The following is a 26,269-nucleotide window of genomic DNA, read 5'->3' on the forward strand; positions in this document are numbered from 1 at the left end:
ACAGCGGGGATGGCTTGTCCCTGCTCCATGATCTCTAGGACTTCAACCAGAAGGCTTGAAGGCTGGGAGTTGGAATCATCTGAAATCTCACTTACTTGCTTAATCGACGGCTGATGAGGGTTGTAAGCTGAGAACTTAGCTGGGACGATAGGCCAGCACATCCACTCACAGCCTCTCCATGGAGCCTGGGCTTCCTCACAACATGGTGGCTGGTTCCAAGCCTGGGCATCCCAAGAAAAAGAGGTCCAGGTAGAAACCGTGTCCCCCTAGCCCCCGAAGTCACATGCCATTACTATTAATGAAATTTAGTTGTCAGAGCAGTCACAAATCTTCCCAGGGTCAAAGGGAAGGGGAATAGATACCACTTCTTGATGGGGTGTGGCAAAGCTTTTGAAGAGCAGAAAGGATTGGAAATATTGCTGTGGCCCTTTTGGAGAAATATGAACTGCTACAGCCATTGGCCATCCTCAAGCTGCAGGCATGGGGATCTTGAGGAAGGAGGTCTCAGGGAGCTCTTGTGGCCATCATTATACCTCCCTTGGTGCACCCACAATTGTGCCTCCTGAGCTCTGGTAACATCCCCAAGATACTCAGGTCAGGTCCCCACCTTCCCCACCATCCAGCCCCCAACCTCATTTTGGTCTTGGGGTGCTCCTCCTGCATCCCTGTTGTCCCCAAATGTGTGCTCCATTCCCTTTACCCTTCAGGGTATCCAGTACCATTCTGGGGGACTCAGACACCTCATAAAACATAGGAAGGGCCCCGGCTTATTTAAACACCTTCTCCCTGAGGCAGGGCAGCACCACGGGCCTGGCTCCCGGCTTGGATGGAAGAAGAAAAAGAGGGAGAATGAACCCAGTTACATCCATGCTCTGAGCCAGGCCTGGGACCAACTCAGAGAGGCACAAGCAGTCCCGCCCGCCCTCTGTCTCCTCTCTCCTTGCCGACAGAGGGCCTGGAGGAACAGGGAGAGGGCTGAGCAGAGCTGGAGGCTTGAGAAGAGCAGCAAAGTGTTGAGAAGTCAGGTTCTAGTTACAACCAGCATCTCCGTGGGTGATGTGGGCAGACAGGATGCCTTGGGGATGCGAGCAAAAAAAACCCCCAAAAACACACAAACAACTTCAAAATGTTTATAGACCCCATGTGACCTTGCTCAAGGTTGTTAGCCCAGAGTTTTACAATCACGTGTGTGGTTGTTTGGCTCGGTCTCCTCCTTCGTCATGTGTTTCCAGGGAGCTAGTGTCCTGTAAGGGGAAGGGCTCTGCCTGGTTTTGTTGACCATTCATTTCAGTGCTTAGTATGTGACAGAAGTGACAGAGCATGTATTAGCTAATGAAATAATTGATTCAGTAAATCAACCTTCCTGAGTATCGATTACAGACTAGGCATGGTTCTAGAACATAGGATACAGTGGCTAGTGGAACCGGCACAGCCGTTATCTTCATAGAACTTCATTCTAGTGGAAGACAATAGTCACTGAACAAGATAAATTAATTTATGATATAATGTCAGAAGGCAAGGAACACTCTGTGGAAATTAAAAGGGGGATAAAGGATAAAGAGTGACAGGGAGTTGCTAACTTATATCGAGAGTGATCAGAGAAGGCCTTTTGGAAGTGGTGAAGTTTGAGCAGAGGCCTAGTGAAGGAAGGGAGTAAGCCATGGGGGTGTCGGGGAAAGAGTTTCTGACAGAGGAGAGAGCAGATGCAAAGGGCCTGCAACAGCAATGTTAGAGTGATTGGAGTGGGGTGAGAGGGGAGAGTGGAGGGAAACAGGTTCAGGGGCAGTTCTGTGGTACCCAGTAGACCGCAGTAAGGATGTTGGGTTTCATAATAAGTATGTATAAAGTCAAATGAATGAAGAAATAAATGAAACAATGGAGAGATGGATGGGTTTATGGATGGATGGGTAGATGAATGGAGGGATGGACGAATGGAGGGATGGATGGAAGGATGGATGTATGGGTGGTTGGATGAGTAAATGGATAGATGTATGGATGGGTGATGGGATGGATGAATGGATTGAAAGATAGGTGGATGGATGGATGCAGATGGATGGATAGGTCGGTAAACAAATGAATGGATGGGTGGATGAATGGTTGGGTGGATGGATGGTTGGGTGGATGGGTGGATACATGGATTAGTGAGTGGACATATGGATAGATGAATGGATGGATGGATGGATGGATGGATGGATGGGTGGTTGGGTGGATAAATGTATGGATAGATGAAGGAATGGATGAATGGATTGCAAGATAAGTGGATGGATGCATGCATGGATGCATGAATGGATGGATGGGTAGGTAAACAGATGGCTGGGGGGGGCGGTGGAATGAATGGTTGGGTGGATGGGTGAATGCACAGGTGAATAGGTAGATAGATGAATGGATGGATGGATGTACAGATGGACAGTTGGTCCCTAGGCACACGTGTACAAAACTAAACCTCTGCATTGCCTTTCCGTCTCTAACTCACATTAGAGCCTTGCCCCAGTATGGGAAACACCCCAGGAAGAATGAGGCATGGCACAGTTGATGCCCAGATGCTCTCAGGGGCACAGGCTGAACCTTAAATAACTCCTTTTCTTTCATAGGAAGAGCGGTTCTAGAGGCACAGGCACTGGGAGGCGTTTGGGGCAGGCGGCCGTCACTAACAGATTCATTAAGCTCGCTCCAGAGCAACGATAAAAAATCAATTTAGTTCACCAGGCAGCTTGAACAGGCGCCAGGAGCTGGGGAGCCCTCCCATCCGTGAGCTCGGGGCGTGTGGAGAGGTGCTGTGGAATTGGTGGAGCTGGAGCCTGGCAGCGCCCCGTTGTCAGGGACCCCCCCCCCCCACCGCAGGGCTGCAGGGGCTCTGACAGGATGCCCGTGGAGGGGGAGGGACAGGACCAGAGTGGACTCCTTTGAGCATCCCAGGCAGTGCTGCAGACACACCTGACTTGCTGGCATGCTGGCCACGATCTTGCTCCCCCACTGCCCTGATTCATTCAGTGATACCTTAACAGCCCCTGAGAGCTGACTAAGTGCAGTGGACTGAGCAAGGGGGCCTGGGAGGTCTAGGCAAGGTCTGTCCCTTATGGAGCTCCCAGTCTGGGGAGCAGATCTGGGCCCAGTATAGGAGGGTGGGTGTGAGCAGAGGGGTGGGGAGGGGTGAGAGGAGAGAAGAGGGGGAGAAGATGGCACGAGGGGTTCAGCAGAAGGAGAGAATTTGCATCCATCTGTGTCACAGCAGGAAACAAGTAGCAACTCAACCTGGGGTGACCAAGGGGACATGTAATGAAGGGAGGAAGGATCAGAGTGTGGCCAGAGTTAAGGGGGCCCAAAAGGATGGTGCAGCACCTCTGGGCTGGCAACAGAGGGGAGCCATTAGTACCCCGAGGCCTGGAGGAGAGAGAAGGGGTGTTACTGGGACCTGGAGAGAGGTGTGGCTGCAGGAGATAGCTGCCCACCAGGGCCTGGACTGCAGGGGCGGAGTCAGGACAACAAACTCCCCAGTCTCCCTTGCCTTCCGCACCCTGAGCCCCTTCAGGATCTGCATCCAGAAGCCAGGGCTGAGTGAGCCAGGCGATGTGGTCTGCAGAAGCTACGTTCACAGAGTACAGGGCTGGGTGATTCAGATGAGGGAGAAGCTGAGGGGCAGATGGAGAATATACAGGGCAGCCCTGTAGGAACCGGTCTAATAGAGCTCAGTGACTCTGTGCGGAGAGAAATCGCTCATCGGAGCCTCATCAGGGAACGTTGTGGCTCCCGACAGAGTCTTGGCTCCTTCTGGGATGAATGGGCTTGTGGCGATTTCCTGGGAGAGGCTGGTTGAAGTGAATGGATGCAGGTAGGTGGGAGTTGGGAAGAGATGGGTAGAGAGGCAGAGATGCATGGAGGGGCAGGGAACAAAGTGATGGGGTGGAGAGGGGGAGAGAGAGAGTGAGTGGGAGAGGGGGAGAGAGAGAGTGAGTGAGAGAGAGAGAGAGAGAGAGAGAAAGCACGAGTAGGAAAGAGGGACAGACAGAGCAAGAGAGAGACAGACACAGAGAGACATTTAAAGAGAGAGACAGACAAAAAGACATGGGGATTGAGGAGGGAGGATGGAGAGGGAGAAGAGCAAAGGAAACACATGAGAGGATGTAACCAAAGGAACAGGGGAGAAAGAGAGACAGAGGAAGGAGGAAAAAGAGGGAGAACAAGGAAACAGAAAAAAATGAGAGAAAATGATGGAGGAGAGGGAGGGGAAAGAGGAAGACTCGGAGGGCTTTGGAGGGCCACCTAGGCTAGGGTCATGCTGGGAGCCCCTGTCGGGCAGGGCACCAATGCAGAGAAAGGGTGCGAGAGCTGGAAGTCTGGGGAAACTGAGGCACAGGGATGGAAAGTGACTTTGTTGAGGGCATCCAGCAGGCTGGGACTTCACTGCTGCACCAAGCTCTCATTTAATCCACCTCCCTGCTTGCTTGGTCACATCAAAGGCAACCTTGAAATGAGAACGGGAGAGAAATAGAATTTCTTGAACACCTACCATGTGTCAGGCATTTAATTGATACTGACTGGTGGGCTCCTCACAATAAGGGTAGTGAGTCTTCATACTATGACTATTTCCATTTACAGATAGGGAAACTGAGGCTCAGAGAGGTGGCTCCACCAGGACGTGGCCGTGTCCAGGCTGAGACCCAAGTCCTCCTGGCGTTAACTCTTGCCCACACCCCTCTGGGTTTGCTGCCCATTGCTCTGGACCCTGACATGAAGAGGACCATGTGTGGATGGCGTGGAGAGGAGAGAGCTCTCTTCATCATTCCTCTGGGTCTCCCTCTGCCAAGGAACGCAGCCAAAATTCCTTGGAATCTGTTGCTTTAAGCTACGCACAGGGGGGAACAGAATCAGACGGGGATGTTTGTAATGGTTTCCAAATGTCTGGCTGCAGCTGCCTCCTCGGCAGCGAGAGACAAGGAGGCCTGGGGTCGGGGGAGACCTGCTCCCTGCCTCTGTCTCCCACATGCATTTCAGGGGCGCTGATACTTCTAGAGCCCTGGGTAGAGGGATGTGCTGCTCTGGTAAACAAGCTAAGGGATGAAGGAGGGAATGAATGGATAGATGAAGAAGGAAATGAGTGGATGGTGCAGGGTACAACTTTCCTTATCTGTAAAGTGGGGATAGTTACACCACGATCGATCACTCCTTCCATTCCACGAAGTCCTTACACGCATTTACCATCTTGATGAAATCTCACAAGGATCCCATTGGCACGCCCATTTGACAGACCGTAAAACTGAGGCTCCGAGGTAAAGGCGCTGGCCTGAGCCGTATAGTGATGAAGGAGGGAGCTCTTGAATCTGGTCTGTTTCCAGAATTCCTGCTCCTGTTTACACGGGCACTCAGTAGACGTTCAGATGATCTCAGTTTAAATGCTACATTGATGAGAGCCTCCTACGGGCAGGGGCCAGTGGTCAGTGCCAGTGAGTCTTCTGTGAGTCACACAGACCTGATCTCTGTGGGGACAGCCATCCCTGATGAGTCACCCCCCCTTACCAAGACTCAGTTTCCTCTTCTTAGAGTGGGTCATCATGGCCTCAGACTTGCTGGGTTGTTGTGGGAGGCTGACTGGATATGAGTGGGAAACATTTCCCACCACTGACAGGCACACAGTAGGTGGTTTTTTAAAATAGCATCAATAGTATAATGTAAATAATGGCTAGTTATTTTTGACTGTCTACTGCTCTTTATGTGATTTTTTTCCTCACTTAATCCTCCCTCCAACCCTATGAGGTCAGTTTGACCCCTATTTTATAGAAAGAATGAGGCTCAGAGAGGTTAAGTGGCCTGCATGAGGTCACAGAGCTAGGACGCGGCTGAATTGAGAGCCTGGTTTATCAACCCCTAGGCTTTTTAGTTAACACACATGTGTGAGAACATGCCAATCCATGCCTGCCGCATAGGACCTTATAAAAAACGCTAGCCTCCCCTTTTCTTCCCTATGAGGAATTTACTGTGTTCTTCTGCTTTCAGAGATGGGGATCTGAGGTCTGGGACCGAAACAACATGCCTGAGCCATTTGACAGCGTGTCCTGCACCGGGTTCCAGATCCTAGAGAAAAGGGCTCAGAAGTGCCCGACAAACCCTCCTACCAGGCTCAAGGCCCCTCCTCCAATAAGACATCTTCCCACAGAATCACATCTCTGTTAAGGTGGGTTAATCGTGATTTGCTTTTAATTCACACGTACCTGGTTTGTAGTTGTCTGATTAGAAATATGAAAGAGGTTTGTTGCAGAAAAGATAGAAGATGATTCCAATTGCCCACAATTCCCCTATTTGGAGAAGACCGCAGTTTGGCATTTTATCTGTTCCTTCTTGGTACAATTGCCGTCATTGTGAGCATACATAATACTCAGCTCTGCATATATTGATTTTTTCCCTTAAAGCCAAGTCTGTTGTTTTCTATTGATGAGAGTAGTAAGTACAAAAGGATGAGAAGATCAAGTCCTATTTAAGGAAAGGCACCTCTGTTAATATTTTGGCATGGACTTATCCAGGGTGTGTCACTCACGCACATACCCCCGAGCCCCATCCACACATATATATTTTTGACATCATTCAGGTCCGACTTTGGATCAGGGTCTGAAGCTCAAAAGCCCTGGTAACTCACAGGAGAGAGTGCAGGGGTCGGATGGGGGCCGAGCAAGCCGGACTCCACGTGTCCCACCCACGGGGACAGCTGCTATCACTCTACCCGGCTGCTGCCTTGTAGGAATGCAAGCCCAGCATTACTACGTGTCCCAATTTTGCAAGAGATTCCAGAAATCTAGACTTTTATATGAAAACTTCCATTTGAAAAATATTGCAGCAAATTCCATTTAAATAAAGCATATGCGGAACAAAAAAGACACCCTGTGGGGCTGCCCTGAGTTTGCAACCTCTGTCCTTCGTGTCATGCAGACGTCCAGTCTTCACTTTTAATTTAGCAGACACGTGTGCTCAGCGTTCTGTTGTGGAGCAATCCCTCATGCCTCCGCGATGCGGGTTTTAAATCGGAAGGGCACTTTTTCTCCCAGTTTTCTTCCTTGTGTCCGCTTCTTCCCAACCCCCTCCCTCCAGCTCCTCCCCTTCTTCTTTCCCTCCCTCCCACCCCCAACCATTCAATTTTATTAATGGTTGATTTTCTTTTTAAACTGTCCGGAGGCTGCTGCAAGCTCTACGGTTGCCAGTGGCTGATCGATATCTTGGTGGGGGGAGGGTGTTATTTCATCAGCTAAGTGCCAGGTAATCTACTTGGTAAAACCCGTAGCCTCTTTTTGAGCTGGCAGAGATGAGGCAAAGGAGGCTGGCCAAAGACCCAAATATGCTGCCCGGATGGAATCGGCAGGAGATGTGTGGAGACCCCTGTGGAGGTTTGATCTGGGTGTCTCTGGTCCCCCACGTTGTACCCATCCCATCTCCTCCCTCTCTGTCTGCAATCAATCACAGCGACGTTTGCAAAGCTTATAACTGTAGTTAGAATTCTTCCATCTGTAGTAGGGGAAACCTTACCTCTTTGAACTGTCACAAGAATGCTACCTTGGGAGCAAGATGCTCAGTTGGAAGGCGGTAACTGAGGCAAGGAGAGGTTTTGTGGCATCACCAAGCCCCCAGCAGACAGAGCCAGATTCGAACCCAGGGCTGGCTGACTCCTGGTCCTGTGTTCTTCCTGCACAGGAGCTGGCTCAGGGGCGACCAGGGGAAGGGGCTTGCATGGAGCAGTGTGGACCCCTGGCCCAGCCACAGAGGAAGTCCCCGTGGCCTTGTGAACAATTTTACCACATTCCTCTGGTTCCTCTTTATGGAGACTGGTAGTCCCAGACATTGTTCAATTACGGATTTATGGCCACCGCCAGGGCCGGCCAGCACTCTCCTCTCCACGGCTGGAAGGCATTAGAGCTTCGAGAGGATGCAAACGGCTTTCCTGGCGACAGAGGCCCTGTGAGAACTTGAGCTCCAGCCCAGGGACAGGATTTTCCTGTTATTGGAGGGTCAGTTTCAGCACAGAAGGCAGGGGGGCGAAGGTGTGAGCAACCTGATACCCACAACACATGATTTCCATTGATTTTCTTAGCAGGACACCTGGGGACAAGGTTCCAGATTGTAGGGACCCCACTGGGATGGGGGCTTGTGGAAGAGCTGGGGGTCCGAAAGCTCCCAGAAGGAGGAGAAGGGAATCCAGGTGGTGAAGAACATGGGCTTTGGAGCTGGACAGAGGGGTTCGAGTCCCAGCTGCTCCACTTCCTCACCTGAGAACCGTGGATTCTCCACCGCATTCCTCTAAGCCTCTGTGTTCTTACCCGTGAAGTGGGGATGACAGTGGTACCTGCTTCACAGAGCTGCTGCAATGATTAAATGAGATGATGTGATTCACATGTTTGACACAGGGCTCGGCGTGAATCATCCTCATCGAATTAGATGTTCTCACCAGTGATAAAGGGAGGAAATGTGGACTCCTCAGTGGCCGCTGTGGGCTGGGCATGGGGCCGAGTCTTTGGTATATACTGTCCCACGCAATCCTCACAACAGCCCATTTGAAAGATGAGGACGTGGAGGCTCAGAGAAGCGTAAGGTGGCCCGTTCCACCAAGAGCCCGGGATTGAAGCCAGATGCATCTGGCCCTTCCAGTTACACCATGTGACCCAACCCCCGCCCCCCCAGACACTGGTGAGTGTGGCAGGTGGAGAGCGACCGTATCCAGAGCTGAAGACGAGAGGCAGTGTGAGCAAACCCGATGAGGAGTCCGATCCTGGGGTGGATGCTGTGTGTCTCCACCCGGGTGCCCCGACAGGGAGGCAGGGAGCCCTGGTCTTGGGGGCCTCCCCAAAGTCTGAAAGAAATCATGAATCTCCGTCGGGTTGTCTCCTAAGGGCAGAGATAGCGGGAGTCAGAGTCCTGACTACCTGGGAGTGTGCTAGGCTCGCTGGGGAGGAATCCCAGCCCTGACCGCTCAGTACTTCCGGGACAAGGCAGGCTGCTTCTCTGAGACGTGAATCAGGGGGTGTTCCAGCCAGAGGTGTTACAGAGATTAAATAGGTAAACGCGAAAAAGGCTGTTGAAGGTTGGCTCCTCTGGACACAGACCCCGAGGCTCTGGGGCTTTGAGTGCAGGGGGTTTATTGGGATGCAGTAAGGGAGACCCTTAGGATCAATACTTTGTGGGTAGGGAAACAAGCAGAATGAGGCAGAGAGAAGTTGGAGTGTGATTCAGTTTCCCCCAGGGTCTCAGCTGATCCCATGGGAGCTCCAGAGCTGAGCTGGCTCTTACAGTCGTCCTGCCTAGAGGCAAGGAGGCCAGGCCCGTGTACCTCACTGACCAGACACTGGAAGGAGGTTTGACCTTGGACAAGGCAGCTCTCTCCAGCAAAGGGCAGTTGCTAGGTCCAGGCGCTCAGCTGGGAGCCGTCAGCCCTCGCAGCAGCTGGGGCGATGTCTAGGTGGCCACCATAGCAAAGAGACAGCAAAGAGCCACTTGACACCTGGGTGGGTACAAGCACGTCGCTTGCCTTTTCCTCTGCCAGGGAGCCTCCCATTAAGGCCAAGGGCAGGCAGGGGTGAAAGGAGGCTGCCTTCCATGTGAGCAGGAAGCCGGGCTGGGGGAGAAGGTGTGATGGACGCCAAGAGGGAATTCTGCTCTGCCCGTGATGTTTCACAGGGCTGGGATCTTAGGTGAGCCCGTTGCATGCTGGTGGTGGTGGCAGGGAGGGTGTATGTGCCCTGAATGACACAGCTGGCAGTGTCTGGTCAAGTGAGGCATGAGGCGCTGCCCCCAGGATGGAGGAGAAATGGTCTTGCCACCCGAGCGGCCCCCGCCTCCCCTGTCACCCTGCAGGGCTGTGGCTTACAGCCAGCGCTCAACCCTGGAAAAAATTGACTGCCTGTTTCTGCCTGAGTGCTCGAGAGTTACAGGCTGCAAAGACGGGGGAGGAGGGGGGCCGAGGGTGGGTGGCTGCCTCCTCATCAGGATGGATTTTTCTGCTTCTCTGCTTGTAGGAAGAGCAGGAACAGGATACGGGAGGCTGCTCAAGGAGTAATCACTGTGCAGGCGAGGGCATGTCAGGGGCTGGCTCTGTGATGGAGGCAGGAGGGAGGGAGGGCGGTGAGGGCAGAGAGGGCACTGGGAAGGTGGGGAAAGTGGAACGTGGCGTCCCCCCAGCTGTCTGCGTGTGCGCCCTGCCACCATCCTTCCTTCCGTCTACCCCTCTTTCCTTCCTCCTTCCCATCCTTCCATCCACCTTTCCTTCTTTCCATCTTTCCTCCCTCCCGTCTCCTCTCCTTCCCATCCATTTATCTGACCATACATCCTTTAACTTATATATTTTCCAAGCCCACCCTTTCTCCATTCTTTCCCGGTACCCATTTGCTCTCATTTCTGGGGATCTGCCAAATGCCCAGCCTGGTATTGGACCCCGGTGATGACCACGTCAAAGACTTTCGAAGTCAGCAGAAAGAGGCTCTCACTCTGGGTGGATCAGAGCTCTCTGGGGGGAATACCCAAGGTGTATCGGCAATGCCAGAGACACTTGAAGGGGTCAGAGAGGGCTTCCTGGAGGAAGAAGGATTTGAAGTCAGTCTCGAAGAAAGAACAGGATGAGGAAAGGGGTGGTGGCACAGAGGAGCAGAAAGTGTCTGTGGCTTGGCAAGTATCTGTGTAGCCCGAGGCTGGGGTGCAGAGCAGTAAGAGGCAGGGGGTGGGAAATGGTTTAGCTGAGCCTGGAGAAATGGGTTTGGTCTGGGTCATGAAAGGTCTTGAAAAATTTGGACATTACTCTGCATTAAGTGGGAGTCATTCTTATGTAAGCAACGGAATCTCTTTCTACATGAAATCTTATGCGGAATTTAAAACCACACACACAAAAAAAATGATAAAGGTAGAGCTGATCTGGCTAAAACAGGGGAGGTTCCAGAACATTGCCCACTTAAACCTCACTCTTACTCCTCACCATGGAGCTGCCAGAAAGGCAGAGAACCTTGGGGTGCCATGGAACACAGTTTAAAAACCACAGGAAGGTTATGGGGCCCCTCGTCTGAACTTCAACGAGACCCACAAACTGCAGGTCCCACCTCTTGTGTGACCAAGAATCAGAGTTTGGCAGGGGGACAGCGAAGGCTGCATTTTCTCCAAGCGGCAATCAAGTCCCAGCTCCTTAGGGAGACACACAAGGTCCTCCAGAATGTTCTAACCCCCCAGGTTCATCACCGCCACTGTCAGCCCCCAATTTCCAGCCATACTCAACTACATGTGGTTTCCAGAAGGGGCGTGATCCAGCTTGCCTCTGCCTGGAGCTGCTCCCCACCCCTCCAGTCTTGTCTGGGTCCCTGCTGACCTCCTGTGACCGGCTCTGAGAGCTGAGGTCGGGCGCCACCCTATACATAGCCGGTGTTCAATACATGCTTGTTGAATGTACCGGAGGTACACGCCAAGACCCCCAGCAAACCAGGCAAGACATGAATAACCATGTGGACCCACAAGTTCACAATAAACATCCGTCTTCATTTTCCAGTCTGAGCAAGTTCACGTGGAGTGAACTGGGAGGGAGGGAGGAAGAAGGGGGCTCCATCCCTGCACACAGTAGGTGTTCAGAAAGTGCTGATGGAAACAGAGAGTTCACCCACATCTCCAAGAGGCGCTAAAGGATTTGGGGTCTGAGACAGTGGCCACTGATGGTCTGAGAATGTCCCTCAAACCTCAGGGCACATGGCCCCCCTGCCCGCTTTGCCTCGCACATCGAGGAGGCTGGAGTAGGACATTCTCTGGATGTGTGCCCTCGATCCAACTGTTTACATCATTAATTTACACGGCCCAATTTGCATTTGCACTCCAACTCAATACTTTTTATGATGCAATTACTACTCAGAGATGAATTTTTTATGAGTTTCCTTTTAATGTCTCTGGGGCCCTTTATTCTTGAGGAAATCTCCTTGTGGAAAATGGCTAATTCTCTTAAAGGGGGAATTTAAAGCCCTCTTGTCCTCCCAGGCATCACCTAAATGGCACTCTTCCAGGCAGCCTTCCCTGGCCTCGATGCCTGGAGAGGAAGGGCCCCCTGAGGGATGGGCAGCAATGAAGGTTGGCGGTTAAGCGAACAAACTCTGGGGTCAGCGTAACCTGGATTCAGATTCTAACTGCAACACTTAGTAGCTCTGCAGCCTTGAGCAAATAACTAAACTTCTCTGAGCCTCAGGACTGTCATCTCATGAACAGGGATCAATAGCCACGAAGTTACCTATCTCTTGGGCTTGCCTGGGGGACGGAATGGGATCTTGCATGCCAAGTGCCTGACATGAAGCTAACACTCATGAAATATCTGCTGTTATTATCATACACCAGTACAAGGAGCAGCTGGCATCCCTCCACTCAGATACATTAACCTGCTTGTCCTCCGTAATTCATTGGGTGGGGAGGGGCAGAAAGGTACAAGGGATCGCCCGCCCCCTAGAGAGACACAAAGATCATCTTTGGAGTTTAAGTGACCGTGAGCTTTGATATACAGGCAGATTTTCTTTCTTTTTCTTGCTTGTCCCAGTGTTGGCCAGTTCTATCTATTGCAACAGGGAAGGTGGACCAAGAGGAGGCAAGGAGGGGCCCTTGTAGAGGTTAAGACAGCCTGGATTCAGACATGCCTCTGCTGCTTGCTAGCGTTTCCTAGACCTTGGCTGAGAGGTGTCTTCTTTCCTTTACAGATGTAGCACTTGAGGTCCAGAGAGGGGAGGGATGGCCCTGGGGACCCACTGCTCCTCTCAGTGCCGGGAAATCTGTGCCCATCTCTGCACAAAGGCAACTCCTATTCATCCTCAGTGTGCCAGCCCAAGTGCCCTCTCTTCAGGGAAACTTTCTCTGAATGCCCCATGGCAGCCAGGATTTCTCTTTCAAAATACTTACCAAACCACCACACTTGTAAAGGCTTTTTCTTTTTCTTTTCTCCCGGTGCCTCTTTCTTCCTCCTTTTCATCCTTCTCCCCTTCCCCCTTCCCCCTCCTCTTCTTCTTCGTCTTCTTCCTCTCTCTCTCATCTCTCATGCATCTATCTGTCTATCCATCCATCTACCTTAAATTTCGCTGCCACTTTATTGAAAAAAAGTTACACATTCAAAAAAGCAAACGTTTACACAGCACCAAAGCTCTCTCACCTCCTTGTACCCTAGCACCCGAGCTTTATCCCTGAGGCATCCACTGTTTCTGATTTCTTGTGGATTCTCAGAGACCTTTTTTGCAAGTACAAGTCCGTGAAAGCCCCGCCAAGGACTCCGTTCTTTACAAATGGACACACTGTAGTCACTATTGGAGCCCTGGCTTCTTTCAATTAGAGGTTGCTCTGTGTCACCATACAGATATCTGCTTCATTTAAAGGGCCACACGGTGTCCCATTCTAGGATGAGGATGAGCCAAACTAAATCTATTCATGGACCCTCGGTCGTTCCCTAATTTTCGTCTGTCACTACCTTTTTGATGTCTGTCTCCCCGAATTGACTGTAGACTTTGTGGGGATAGAGAAGTTTTCGTGTGTTTTGTCCATTTCTGTATCTTCGGAGAACAGCATGGGGAGTCTGAAACATAGAAGGGTCTCAGTAAACAGTCCTTGAATGGGTAGATGGAGGAAGGCAGGCAGGAAGGAAGGATAGAGGGATGGATAGACGGATAGAACCTGGACTAGGTCTCTGGTTCTCCTGCTCTCCTGTGGCCTGGGGGATCCAGCCCCTTGACCATCTCCCCCAGAGAGGGCCCAGTGGGGAGTCCCTGTCTTCAGGCAGCTCCGACCTTGAAGATGAGCACACGCCGTCCTGCTGTGCATCTCGTGAACGCGGGAGCAATAGCAGGCTTCCAACCAAAACTCTCCCTTGGATGCTCACAAACAGCAGTGACTTCCCAAGCCTGCCAGCGCTGGGTGGAGTTGCACACGTTATGGAAACTTCTATTTCTGCTTTATGAAAACAAAGTAGGAAAGGAAAGCTGGCTCTGCTGGAGACCCATACTGGCCCCGTGAGTCATCTTTATCCAAGCAAGACGAGAAAACCCTCCCAAGGCTGGGCCTCTCTCTGAGCCATCAGCCAACGAGATCATATGCCCCCACCCCCAGCATCCCACAGCCCTGTCCGCGAGGAGGTTGCAAACTCAGATGCCCCCAGGGGCCAGGCCAGAAACATACAATAAGAAGTGAGACCAGCACACAGCCAAATGGAAAACACTTTTCTACACCAGGAATCTGGATTTTTATGTGAAATCTCCAATTTTTAAATTCTGGAAGCCAATTCAGATATTTAAAAATATCTGAATATCTCCTGAGCCGGAGAGCCGCTGGCGTGAGCCTCTACTGGGTGCTCCTGCAAGAGAGTTGGCAGCGCTCTGGGTACCATTGGGGTTTCTACGTTCCCTGTGGTCAGGGGCCCTCTCTGTGCATCTCTGTATCCCAGAGACCCTGCAGATGGGAAACAGAAGCAATTGTTGAGTGCTTTCTCTGCTTTTAATGACTGCATCGATTTCACAGATATGGATCAACCCCTCAGGGGTGTGCCACTCTAAGTGATAGGCATTTCATTGCACCTCTTTTCTCCCTGCTCTCTCTTCAGTTGGGACCCGGTGGTTATAAGCTCAGGCTCTAGTTTCAGATCGCCTGGGTTCAAATCCTGGCTCTGCCACTTACTAGTTGGGTGACCTCGGACAAGTGATTCAGGTTTTTTTTGCCAAGTCTCAGTGTGCTCACTTGTGAAATGGGGCTCATTATAGTCTATGTCTCACTGTAAAAATTAAATGAACTGGTATATGGGAAGCGTTTAGAAAAGTGCCTGGCTCCTTGTTAAGCCCTTGATCCACGTAGCTATTAATAGTCACCCATTTGCCACAAGCTTGTTAAACATTCCTTTGTTGTTAAGCTTTGTGCGTGGCACTAAGGGTTCAGCTCTAAGCAAAGCAGGACCCACCTGGAGGAAGCCCGTCCCGTTAAATTCTCAAGGAAGCCCCACTTTACGAACGAGACAGCTGAGGCTCAGAGAGGTGAAGCGACTTGCCTGAGGTTACACAGCTGGTTAGTGGCTGTGATGGGATTCTAATCAGGTATGTCTGTCCTTCCCTCCAGAGCAGATGCTTCTCCTGGGGGGGAGGGGATGGGGAAGCCCCTTTCCCTGGCGGCTTCTCTTAACAAGCAAGGAGTTGGCCTCCACATCGTGGGAGAGCCTTGAGATAGCTCTGACCATTTGCAAGTGGGCCTGAGAAGAGAAGGGCTGGCATGTGCTCATGGTCCCAAGCTCAGGTGCTCAGGTACTGTTGGCCCTTGTTCGTGGGCACCAGGCAAACATTTAGCAGAAGCCTCTGACTTGTTTCCTTCTTTGGACCTGGGCACAATACATCACCACTGTGCCCATTTATCCATTGTACCTGAGAATGACCACACGTCCATGGAGTCCATGACCAAGGGTCATGCACCTTTCATCCCGGTGTGCCAGTCCTTGGAAGGGAGCGGCATCACCCCCTTGCCATGAGTTGTGACATCTGGGCAGCTCAGTGGACAACATTTACAGAGCATTTACGATGTGCCAGATGCTGTTCTAAGAGCTTTAAATTAACAGACTCATTTAATCTGCACTATGACCCCCAGTGTGGTAGATACTATGGTACTCCCGTTTTACAGATGAGAACCCTGAGGCCCCAAGAGCAGAAGTAGCTTGCTCAAGGTCACAGTGGGAGTCATTGTTAGACACCAAAATACGAGGTCTCATGGGTCTCAGGAGGAAAGAGTGCTCTTCCTGCCTGGAGGCACCCTACCTGATGTGCAGGGGCACTCAGCTCCGTCCACTCACCCAACCAGCCACTTATGTACCACCCTGGTTGAGCAGCGCACCTGTGTGGAGACCCACTTCGAAGCTTCCGATCAGTATGCCTCTCACAGGGATGAGGACCAGAACACCTGCCTGCGTATAAACGTGAGGGGTGGGCAGAAGGTGTTGACCACTACACCCCTGGTCTCCGTCAGGCTTGGCTCTGAGCCCAGGTCAACCTCGAGGCGTGGCCAGCCACTCACCTTTGCCAAGGGCATAGGCTGCTGTTATGTCAGAAGAACTAGACCACGTTAATTAATTCAGGAAAGATAAGAACGTCTTCTTTGCCCTTCTGCTACTATGTGACCTGGGGCATGTTCCTTCCCCTCTCTGGTCCTCAGCATCTCCAGGGGCTTAAACTCCGTGACCTCTAGGAATCTTTTAGGCTCAAGCAATTGATGGAAAATTGCAAAGACCCTGGAGCATCTCCCTCAACTAGTCCCTCTTTGCTCCCTTGTCTGGAAAAGCCAGTGGCAAAAACGCCACTGTCTCCTGTCCATCCCTGGATTGAAGGAGCCTCAGGACTAGTTTTCTGTTTCCACAATTAAAGCTGTTGCTGTTATTGTTATATTAGCTGCATTAACTGGACTGGAAGAGAAGAATGTGCTAAGTATTTTCTCTGCACTATCTCTTGAATCCTCGAGATAACCTTGGTACCTAACCTTGGTACCGTGATGCCTTTCACTTAACAGACGAAGAAGGTAAAGCTCAGAGGGGTTAAGTAGCTCAAGGCCATTCTCCGTGCCAGGTCGGGGAGAAGCTACAGTTTGAACCCGGGAACTCCCAGTTCAGCATCTCGGCTCTCGGCCATGAGACGTCCTGCCCTGCGGGTCAGAAAGCAGATCCTCCTCCTTTTGCCCGAAAGCTCCCCTCACGTTGGCCACCCCACATGGAAATATTCTGCATCCAGACAGCCAAGAAAAGAGAAGTAAGAAAGAGGGAAGAAAAGAAAAATGAAGAACGCTTTGTTCCTTGAACCATTCTCCATAAACACCGTCTCCGCCAGGTACATGACTTAACTGTGGAGGTGACCCCCGACCCCCATGGCCGCCTCTGGTCCCCTGGCAGCCAGGGGGTCATGTGATGCCCAGACAGCCCTGGTTGCTATTCAAGCATGTCTGTGTGAAGCGGCTCCACTGAGCATTGCTCCCATGAGGGGGTTAGGCAGGGCCTGGAGTCAGCCTCGGACATTGCCCCTCACCCTGCACTGGAGGAGCCCCTGTCAGGGCCCGCTGCCCTTGCAAGGATGCTGGATGCTGAGCCTGCTTCTGTGCCCCTTGCCCAGGAAGCAGCAGCTTAGGTGAGACAAAATGGCTGACGCAGGGTAGCATCATCACGGGGCTTCTGCTCATTGGGGCTGAGCCTGACCCCCCAGCTTCACTCATTCATTGATTCATTCATTCATTTGTCCCATCACTCATTCATTCATTCATTTCGTACTCATTGAGAAAGTATAATGTGCCTGCCACTTTTCTCAGTAGCTGGAATACGACAGTGAGCAAATAGGTGATATCCTTGTGGAATCTCCAGTCTAGCAGGGTAAATAGCCATTAAACAATTAAATACCTTATTAATTATTCAATTGCAATTGTGCTAAGTTTCAGAAAGAAGGAGTAAGCATACAATCACATAGAAAAGGGACCCAGCCTTGTCAGACAGCCAATTACCAAAATATAGTGCACTCTCTCTCCCTTTCTCTCTCTCTATATATATATATTGCAAAGCAGATATTTGCAAGTACTTAGAATCCTACAGGCCTAAAAACATCAGGCATTGGAAGAAACATCAAAGATTATCCCAGTCTTCATGGCCAAAGGCCATGGAGTGATGTGGTCTAGGGCTCAGACCTTTGAGCTGGATTTCTGGGTTAGAAACCAGCTCTACTCTCCACTGTAGATGCTGGTACAAGTTCCTGAAACAACTTCCCTTGGAAGAATGAGGATTAACAGAGTTCTAGAGCTACGGCAGCAGATTAAATGTGATGCTACATGTGAACAACTTGGCATGTGCCAGCGCAGAGCAGCAAGTGGTTCACGTCCCCCTCTATGATGGTTTATCTCCATTGAGAGGAGGGGAACCACATGCCCCAAGGCCACTCACCAAGCGTCTGCACTTGAACCCAGGTCTCCCAACTGCCATTGCAGCGCTCTGTCCCAGCACAGATGAACTTCGGATGCCCCACGGAGAGCTACCCTTCTCCTGCCATTCACCAGCCTGTCATAAACATACCAGAAAATAAGCCCAAGATCAAGTCCTGAGACTCACGTACCCTGGGGGGCTGCACGACTCTCTTCCAGGGCACCCTGGCTGGTGGGAGGGGCAGAGGAGAAGGCATCCAACACAACATTGCCGTGGCGGGAATGGTAACTTCTCCTAATTATTTCCCAGCTCCCGGATTCATTAACGAGCCTGATATTAATTCAGATGGTTGCATTTATCCCCATCTGTCCCAGATTCGTCCCTGAGACACTGGCGACTCTAACATGGGGGCTTCAGCTACGAAGACTCACCGATTAAAGCTATTGCTTGGAAGGAGGAGGGGCCCCAGCAATTTCTGTTTTAGAATGAGGAAGGAGAGCCCCTACCAAACCCAGACACACCACCCCCAAGCCTCCAGACCCCCAAACCAGGCAGCCCACGGCCCACGGGCAGATAAGCTTCCACCCTGGCCTCAGAATCACAGAAATTCCTTTTAAATGACTCTGCAGACCTCCCCACCCACTGAGCTCCCCTCTTTGGTTAACAGATGGGCTCGGCTAACCATTCCCAACTTTCCGATAAAGCGGTGTCAGGCAGTGAGGCCCCCTCAGAAAGGCATGCTTGGATAATAAATTCCAAGGCACCCCCGCCATCTGCAGGCTGCCAATCACGGGGGCGCGGGGCACACCAAGGCTCCCAGCCTGCTGCTGCAAAGGAGTTGGGGTGGGACCTCAGCGGGTGGGGCTGCAGCCCACCCCTGCCCACACTTACCTGCCCCTGCTGCCCTGTCCTGCTCAGCCTGTGACCTGTCCCAGCTGAAGCGGGCCAGGACCGTTACTGCTGAGCCCCCTCCATCTATTCACACGAGACCCAGCATGCAGGCAGCACTTGAATTCAGTGCCACGGTCATGAGCCTCAAAGGCAGAGTCGGAGCTGCTGCCGCATTTGGGCTCAGCAACATTCCACTGCTTAATCCCGGGCAAGCCTTCCCCATCAGAGCCTTGGTTTCTCCATCTATAAAGTGGGAGTTAAAGACATCCCCTCCCTCATAGATTCCATTTAAGGGTGTAAACAAAATGCACGACACAATCTCTGGTCCATGATTATAAGTGGTATGGTGGTGTCATAATTTAGAAAGCCATTTAGCCTGAAAAATAGACTTTATGATTTCTGCTTCATATGATTCTTGTGTTGCAGATGTGATAGTAGGTATGCAATGTCTTAACCTGCATTCATGAAGTGTTATCTGCTTCTGTTGCATCTCCAGTTTGTTCATTCATTCATTTATTAATGTAAGAGGCATTCACTAAACACTATGCCAGCCTCTGTTAGGCCTGGAGAAACAAAAACAAAACACATGGTTTCTACCTTCAAGTCACTCATGGTCTAGGGGGCTGATGGAGCAGTCCCTGCAAAGGTACAGGTCCTGAAGGTCTCAGAGGTTTGCCATCTGTCTGGAAAGAGGCCAGGCTTCCCAGATGAGCCCTCCTCATAATAATAGAGGATATTTGTACCATATTGCTTGAGCTCTTTCTGATTGCTGACGTTTCCTGAGGCCAGGGATGCAAAATGAGCAGTATGTGTGCTGTTGAATCCCATACTGGGCCAAGACAGACATCACTAACTGATCACCATTCTCTTTTGCATTGAGCCTGGGAAAGATTCCTTGCTCCTAGCAGTCACAGACAGTTGATTGGAACTGGCACTCAAGTTTTAAACAAACATCATTCCAGACTTAGATTAGGGATCAGCTATGTCCAGCTATGTGAGCTACATCTGGCCTTCCACTTCTTTTTGTTAATAAAGTTTTATTAGGACACAGCAATGCTCATTCACTTACATATTATCTGTGACTATTTTTGCACCACAAGGGCAGAGTTGAGCAGTTGTAGCAGAGACCGAACGGCTTGCAAAGCCCAAAGTATTTACTCTCTGGCCCTTTACAGGAAAATTCTTTGCTGCAGGGGTTTACTATAAGGAAGTGAGCAGGATTGTTAGCATTGAACTGAGATTGTTAACACCTCACCAAGTCCTGTCCGCTCTCATACTCACATCTGCTTGCTATAAATGCCTGTGATTCTCTGCTTCTGAGTGTTGTCCTGGCCTTGGCAGCCTGCACAGCCTAACAGAGGGCAGGCTGGAGGTGCCAGTGAGTTAATGTCCCTGAATGGAGGTAGGGTTGAGGTGGGTAAATGCCCCAGTCCCCTGAGCCCCAAGGCCACCACTGCATGTGGCAGAATTTCATGCTAAACCATCAGAGAAGGGGTTTCTATCCCTTGCCCTGGCTTCCCAGTGGCCGTGTCTGCACAAGGTTCTATTAGCTAAACTCTTAGCCTTGTCTCCAAAAGTACGTTCCCACCCTGAAATGCCCTACTTCCCTGCCCAGGGCAGACATCATTAATCAATCACAGCCTGACTTTCTCTTTGCATCTTTTCCGGTAAAGCACGCCAGACAGATGCTATCGACAGATGGCAACTGGTACACCAGATTGAATGCATTATACGGGGGAATGCCCATGATATAAAGCTGAGTGGAAGGAAGCACAATGGTAAGTACGACATAAAATAGTTCTTCAAAAGAGAAACTAAGCCAGTGCAAATGCTAAATGTAGGAAAGTGGTATCTCATAGATGTGTGTGCTTGTCAGGGGCAGGATGGCAATGTTCTTCTTCTCTTTTGTGTTACCTCTACACTGAGTATCTACTCATTTGATGCGTGTGTTCATTGAGCACCTGTTGTGTGCCAGTCCTATGTTAGGGGTGTAAGGACGGTCAAGACTAATGTGTAATTGCTTAATTGAAAAGACAATTACAATGCAATGTGATAAGGTAGGGACAGGACCCATTGGGGCATGCTCAGATTAGATCTCCATGCACCTGTGCTTCTTTTCCATGATGCTCATCGCGGTTAGGATGCTGTAGTTACTTGTGAGATTAAGTATCTCTCTCTCTTCCTCTTTCTATCTCTCTCTCTTCCTCTTAGACTACAGACTCTGTGAGGGCAGATACTGCATCTTTTTGTTTCCTGCCACATCCCCAGTGCCTAGAATAGTGCCTGGCATAGGGCATGGGCTCAATCAATATTTCATTAGGAAGCAGATCCATTTACTAAAAAGTGGGAGTTGGGCATGGGGTCTAGACTGTGATAAGAGATAAAGGTGGAGGACTGACTTGTAAACTACACAAAAGAGTTTTCACTTTGTCCTGAAGGTAGTAAGGCACCTGCTGAAGGTTTTCAATGTAATCAGACAAAAGAAAAACAAACAAAACAGTTTAGTCTTTGCAGATCAACACAAGAATGAACTACCCATGCTAGTATCCAATTATTAGCTAATCTGTTCTGAACAGGGTTTAATTTTCAGTTCACACATAGGCTCTGGTCCCCGAGAGCTCTAGCTAAAAGCACAGGAACTGACAACACAAACTTGAAATATTGAGGGACAGGTTTGTACCCCTGGAGTGTCAATATGTAACATGTGGTTTGTCCTTAAGCTGTCGGGTCACCTTGATTACTCTTCTTAAAGTGTTTCCTACCCACTGAGGCAGAGAAGGGTTTCCAAGGCAGGCAGTGGAGAGGGAAACAAAAGGTACCACTTTCTGCCTGTGATGCCCAGGTTCCTGAACCACTTGGAGCCTCGATTTCCTCCTCAGTAAAATGGGGTCAATGAGGTTGATTCCCACAGAGTGGTTGTGAGGAGGAAGTTGCTTGACACATTATGAGAACTCATCATCAAAGGCTACACTGGTGATGATGATGATGGTGATGATGATGATGATGATGATGGGATACTGGAGCTGGTAGAGGTCCAGTTTTGCAGGGGAGGAGGGAAATTGAGGCCCAGAATGGGAAGTGGCTGGCTCAAGGTCACACAGGGAATCACTAGCAGAGCTGGAATCCCAGGGAAGTTCTCGAGAACCAATTCACATACTCTTTCCTCTGGGACTACAGTTCCCAAATTGTGAGCCGGGATACCCTGGGGCACCACAGCAGCCTCCCAGGAAAGCTACAAGATATTTTTAATTGTCAAGGTCATCCTAGCAATACTTGGCATCTCTCAAATGTCACATGAACTACTAGCTTGAGGTCATTCCCAGTTCCAGCATTAGAGCAAACCACATTCTTTTTGATGATGTCATATCTTTGTGACCCTGGGTTTTCGGTGGTTGCTGTGATAAAAAGCAAGGTTTGTGCCAAAATCAACATAGAATGGGAAACGAGGGTGGCAGAGTCCAACCTGATTCCAAAGTTTCAGAAGCTGTGCAGAGCCCAACAGGCATATACATTTCGATAGTAAGTAACTGTTTAGTTAAGACTGAAATAAAAATAGTCGTCTTCTCTCAACTTATGTGAATTATTTTTTCAAACTGCTACTAAGTAGTTAGGACATCCATGTTCATTAAGTTTGCACCTAAATACCTAATAAACAGAATTATGAGGGATTTCTTTTGGTGAAACAAGGCTGGAACACTCAGGCTGCTGTGAACCCAGAAAGTTTAAGAACCTCTGCTCCATGAAAGGAGGCTCCAAGATTGTAGGGAAGGAGGCAGGCAGCTCTGAGCCTCCATCCAGGACTGAGGCATGAGGGAGGGAGGTGAATACCTTGCAAACGAGACAAAGCAGGAACAGGAAACCTGATCTCTCAGCTGCTGCCAAGCCACTGTTTATTTAGAACCAGTGGTGTGAGTACATTGGAAACTGTGTCCTCGCAGTTCCCCAGCAAGACAGACTACTCGCTCATTCCGTGAACGCGTACCCAGTGTTTACTCTATGTCAGACACTGTGCTGATACAGTGATAAATAAGGTATAGTCTCTGTCTTCAAAGGTAGGAGAGGGAAGAGAGGAGGAAGGATGAGAGGCAGGAAGGAAGATGGCACTATTTTTATTTTTACAAATAAAGCTCTGTGAAACAGTTTCAGAGAGGTTAGGTAAGTGACCCAGAGTCACACAGCATCAAGATGTTAGAACATGACTCACTGCCAAGACAATGACCTATACCCCTGTGTGTGGGCATTCGTGGTCTTATCTGAGAGCTCAAATGCTGGCATGCAAAATAATATTTGGAGACAGGATTTGACACCACTTAAGAAGGGTATGAACAGTATGGTACTGGCACAAGGACTGAAATGTCAATCGATGGAATAGAATTGAGAGTCCAGAAATAAACATCGATGGTCAATTTTTTCTGAGAAAGATGTCAAGAAGACTAAATGGGGGGAAATGGTCTTTTCAACAAAGGATGCTGGGGACAAATGGATATCTGCATGCAAAAGAGTAAAACAACTCAAAATGGATCACAGACCTAAATGTAAGACTCAAAATTATAAAACTACTAGGAGAAAATATAGGAGCAAGTCTTCATGACCCTGGATTAGGCAATGGTTTCTGAGATATGATACCAAAACCACAAGAGACAAAATTAAAAACAGACAAATTGGACTTCATCAAAATAAGAAATTTTATTCTGCAAATGATATTATCAAGAAAGATGGTGATGGATGTTAACCAGACATATTGCGGTGATCATTTTACAATGTATACAAATATTGAACCATTATGTTGTGCACCTGAAACTAATATAATGCTATATGTCAACGATACCTCAAAAAAAATGCAACAAAAAAATAAGGTGAAAGGATAATCCACAGAGGGAAGAAATTTGTTGCAAATCATATGTCTAATAAGGAATTTGTATCTAGAATATGTAAAAATGTTTAAAACTCAATAAGAAAAAGACAATCCAATTGAAAAATGAGCAAAAGATTTGAATAGGCATTTTCCCAAAGAACATATCCAAATGGCCAGTAAGAACGTGTAAAGATACTCAGCATTATTAGTCAGTAGGAAATTACAAATCAAAACCATTAAGATGGCTATAATCAAAGAGACAGACAATAGCAAGTACCAGTGAGGATGTGGAGAAATTGGAACCCTCGTGCACTGCTGGCGGGAATGTAAAACGGCACAACCCTTTGTAAAGCGGTCTGGCATTTCCTCAGAATGTCAACCATAACCTCACGACATGACCCAGCAATTCCACTTCTAGGAATCTACCTAACAGAAATGACAACATATATCCATCTCAAAACTTGGACGTGAATGTTCGTAGCAGCACTATTCACAGTAGCCAAAAGATGGAAACAACTCACACGTCCCTCAGCTGATGAATGGATAAACAAAATGGGGTCTCTCCATACAGTGGGATATTGTTTAATGATAAAAAGGAACGGGTTACACTAATGAATGAGTGAAATTGCGTCTCCTACTGAATGTCCTTAACAATCATATAAAGTTAACACATTACCACCATTTGACAAGGGGGCAATTGAGGCATAAAGAGGCTAAAAGACGTACCCAAGGGCCTGAAGGTGACGCTTCTAGGAGTCCGCACTGACAAAGGTAAGTTGGCTAGGTGCTCAATTCTTAGAGGGTCCCAAACTCACTGGCCATTCATTCATTCTTATTCCCTCATTTAATTTAATACTATTTATTGGGTTCTGTTGGAGCTGCTGCTGCGGTCTTGCTCATGTCTCCCTGGCTTGACCTTTCCAGGGCATTCCAGCCCAACTTCCAACTGCTAGCACGTGTGTCTCTTTGCTCAAGGGTTTCTTTGGGCACTGAGGCTTTCTCTGCCCATGAACATGGGGACGTGAAATTAACGAGCTCTCCTCCCCCACCCCCACCTTCACCCCACAGTGCGGGAGTTGATGTACAAATACCTTAGCTCTCTTCTTCACCCAGTGCCACACTGTCTACCAGAGGTCTCTGGTAGGGTTGGGCTCCAGTGGCCCATGGTGGTAACCCCATTGTGGTGTCCTCTCCATCCTGTCCGATTTCCCCACTCCTGTACAGGTGCCTCCTGGGATCACCCACGTGCACTGAAGTCCTTGTCTCAGGGCCTGTTTCTGGAGGAGCTCAAACTCAGGCAGGCACCTCCTCCATGTCAGGCACTAGGTACCAACACAGGTTGGTGAGCAAACTGGTGAGGTTTGGTCCTCTTAGGGCACCCAGGCTCAGGAGCCAGCCAACAGGCAGTGATGCCACACCATGGTATATAGAAGTGCTGGTTCCTGATGTCCCATTCTCTTGGAACTAGCATCTTCTTCCTTCTCCTCTTCTCAGCCCAGAACCTGACATCCCACTGAACACCAAGATTCCCCATGGCAGCCCCACCTCTGCCTTTTGACAACTTAACCAGGAGTAAGGCAGTAGTTACCCTGTCTGACAGGTGCTGTCGCAGAAACCAGGGCACTACCCAGGACCCAACTGGGCAGGGGGTGGGTGGGAAGTAGAGACAAGAGCTTTCCTCCCTCCATCCTGCTCACACCTTCTGTTCGCCCCACCCCAGCTCCAGCCTAAAGCAATTAAGTCATTTGCCGCTGGGACCTGGAGGTGGCAGTAACATATAATCACAAACAGAAACAGTTTTCTGTGGTGATTATGACTTCTGCCTATTTGTTTTATCAGTGCAACCCAGACCAAAGAGTATTTTCTGCTGGATATAATTCTAATTTTGATCCATCCTCCCCTCACCTCCACCCAACTTCAGAAGGATTAAGATGGGGCTACAGCTGATAATTTGGCATAGGACAGAATCAAGGCCTCTGTTTGCAGGTCTTGTAGTACATGGATTGGACCGTAGTGGATTTGCTGCAGACGCTCCATCCTGCATTGGGCTAAATATCCAAATGGTAACACCCACCATTCCATGGCTGGGCCCAGCCTACACAGCCATCACGTCTTGTCTGGGTTTCAGCAATATTTTCTCCACTGGTCTCCTGGACTCCAGCATCTTTCCTTTGGCTGGGACCAAATTATTCTTTTCAAAACCATGAATCTTTCTGCCTAACTGCTCTTCTCCAGGTGTCCAATGTCTTGCTAAATGGCACCGCTGATATCCCAAGGCATCAGCTAAAATCCCAGGAGTCTTTGTGTATTCCAAACTCGGTCTCATCCCTTCTACTTCCCAAATATCCCCTCCCACAAATATCCGCAGTTCTCCATCTACTCCACTATAACCTGGTTCCAAGTCCTCTTCTCTCACCTGGGTAGCTGAAGACGCTTCCCCACTGGCTGCCCAGCTTCCTTTTTGGTCTGCCCTCTTCTCTCCCTTCCTCCGTCCCCCACTCATAACCTACTCTTCACCCAGCAGCCAGAGTGAACTTTGAAGACATAAATCAAGTCATGCAATGCCCTTTCATTGCACTTAGAAAAAAATATCCAAACTCCTTGCTAGGAGCCTGCATGCCTGGCCTCTGCCTCCG

At 49.7% G+C, this 26,269-nt stretch overlaps 1 long non-coding RNA gene across 8 annotated transcripts in view; it reads left to right on the plus strand.

Annotated features, from left to right (window-relative positions):
• The window catches only part of LOC309814430, a 372,229-nt gene that overhangs the window by 200,118 nt on the left and 145,842 nt on the right, over positions 1–26,269 (plus strand). For 7 of the 8 annotated variants that reach the window (XR_014295675.1, XR_014295677.1, XR_014295678.1 and 4 more), the window contains 2 exons: positions 5,992–6,169; positions 20,452–20,556. This is a non-coding gene — a long non-coding RNA (uncharacterized lncRNA). Of the gene's footprint in view, positions 1–5,991; positions 6,170–16,500; positions 16,815–20,451; positions 20,557–26,269 lie in introns of all 8 variants that reach the window. The other variant, XR_014295676.1, reaches the window with a different exon arrangement.

This window comes from Mesoplodon mirus (assembly GCF_964341445.2).
Source record: "Mesoplodon mirus genome assembly, chromosome: 13".
In the NCBI taxonomy this organism is placed as follows: Eukaryota; Metazoa; Chordata; class Mammalia; order Artiodactyla; family Ziphiidae; genus Mesoplodon; species Mesoplodon mirus.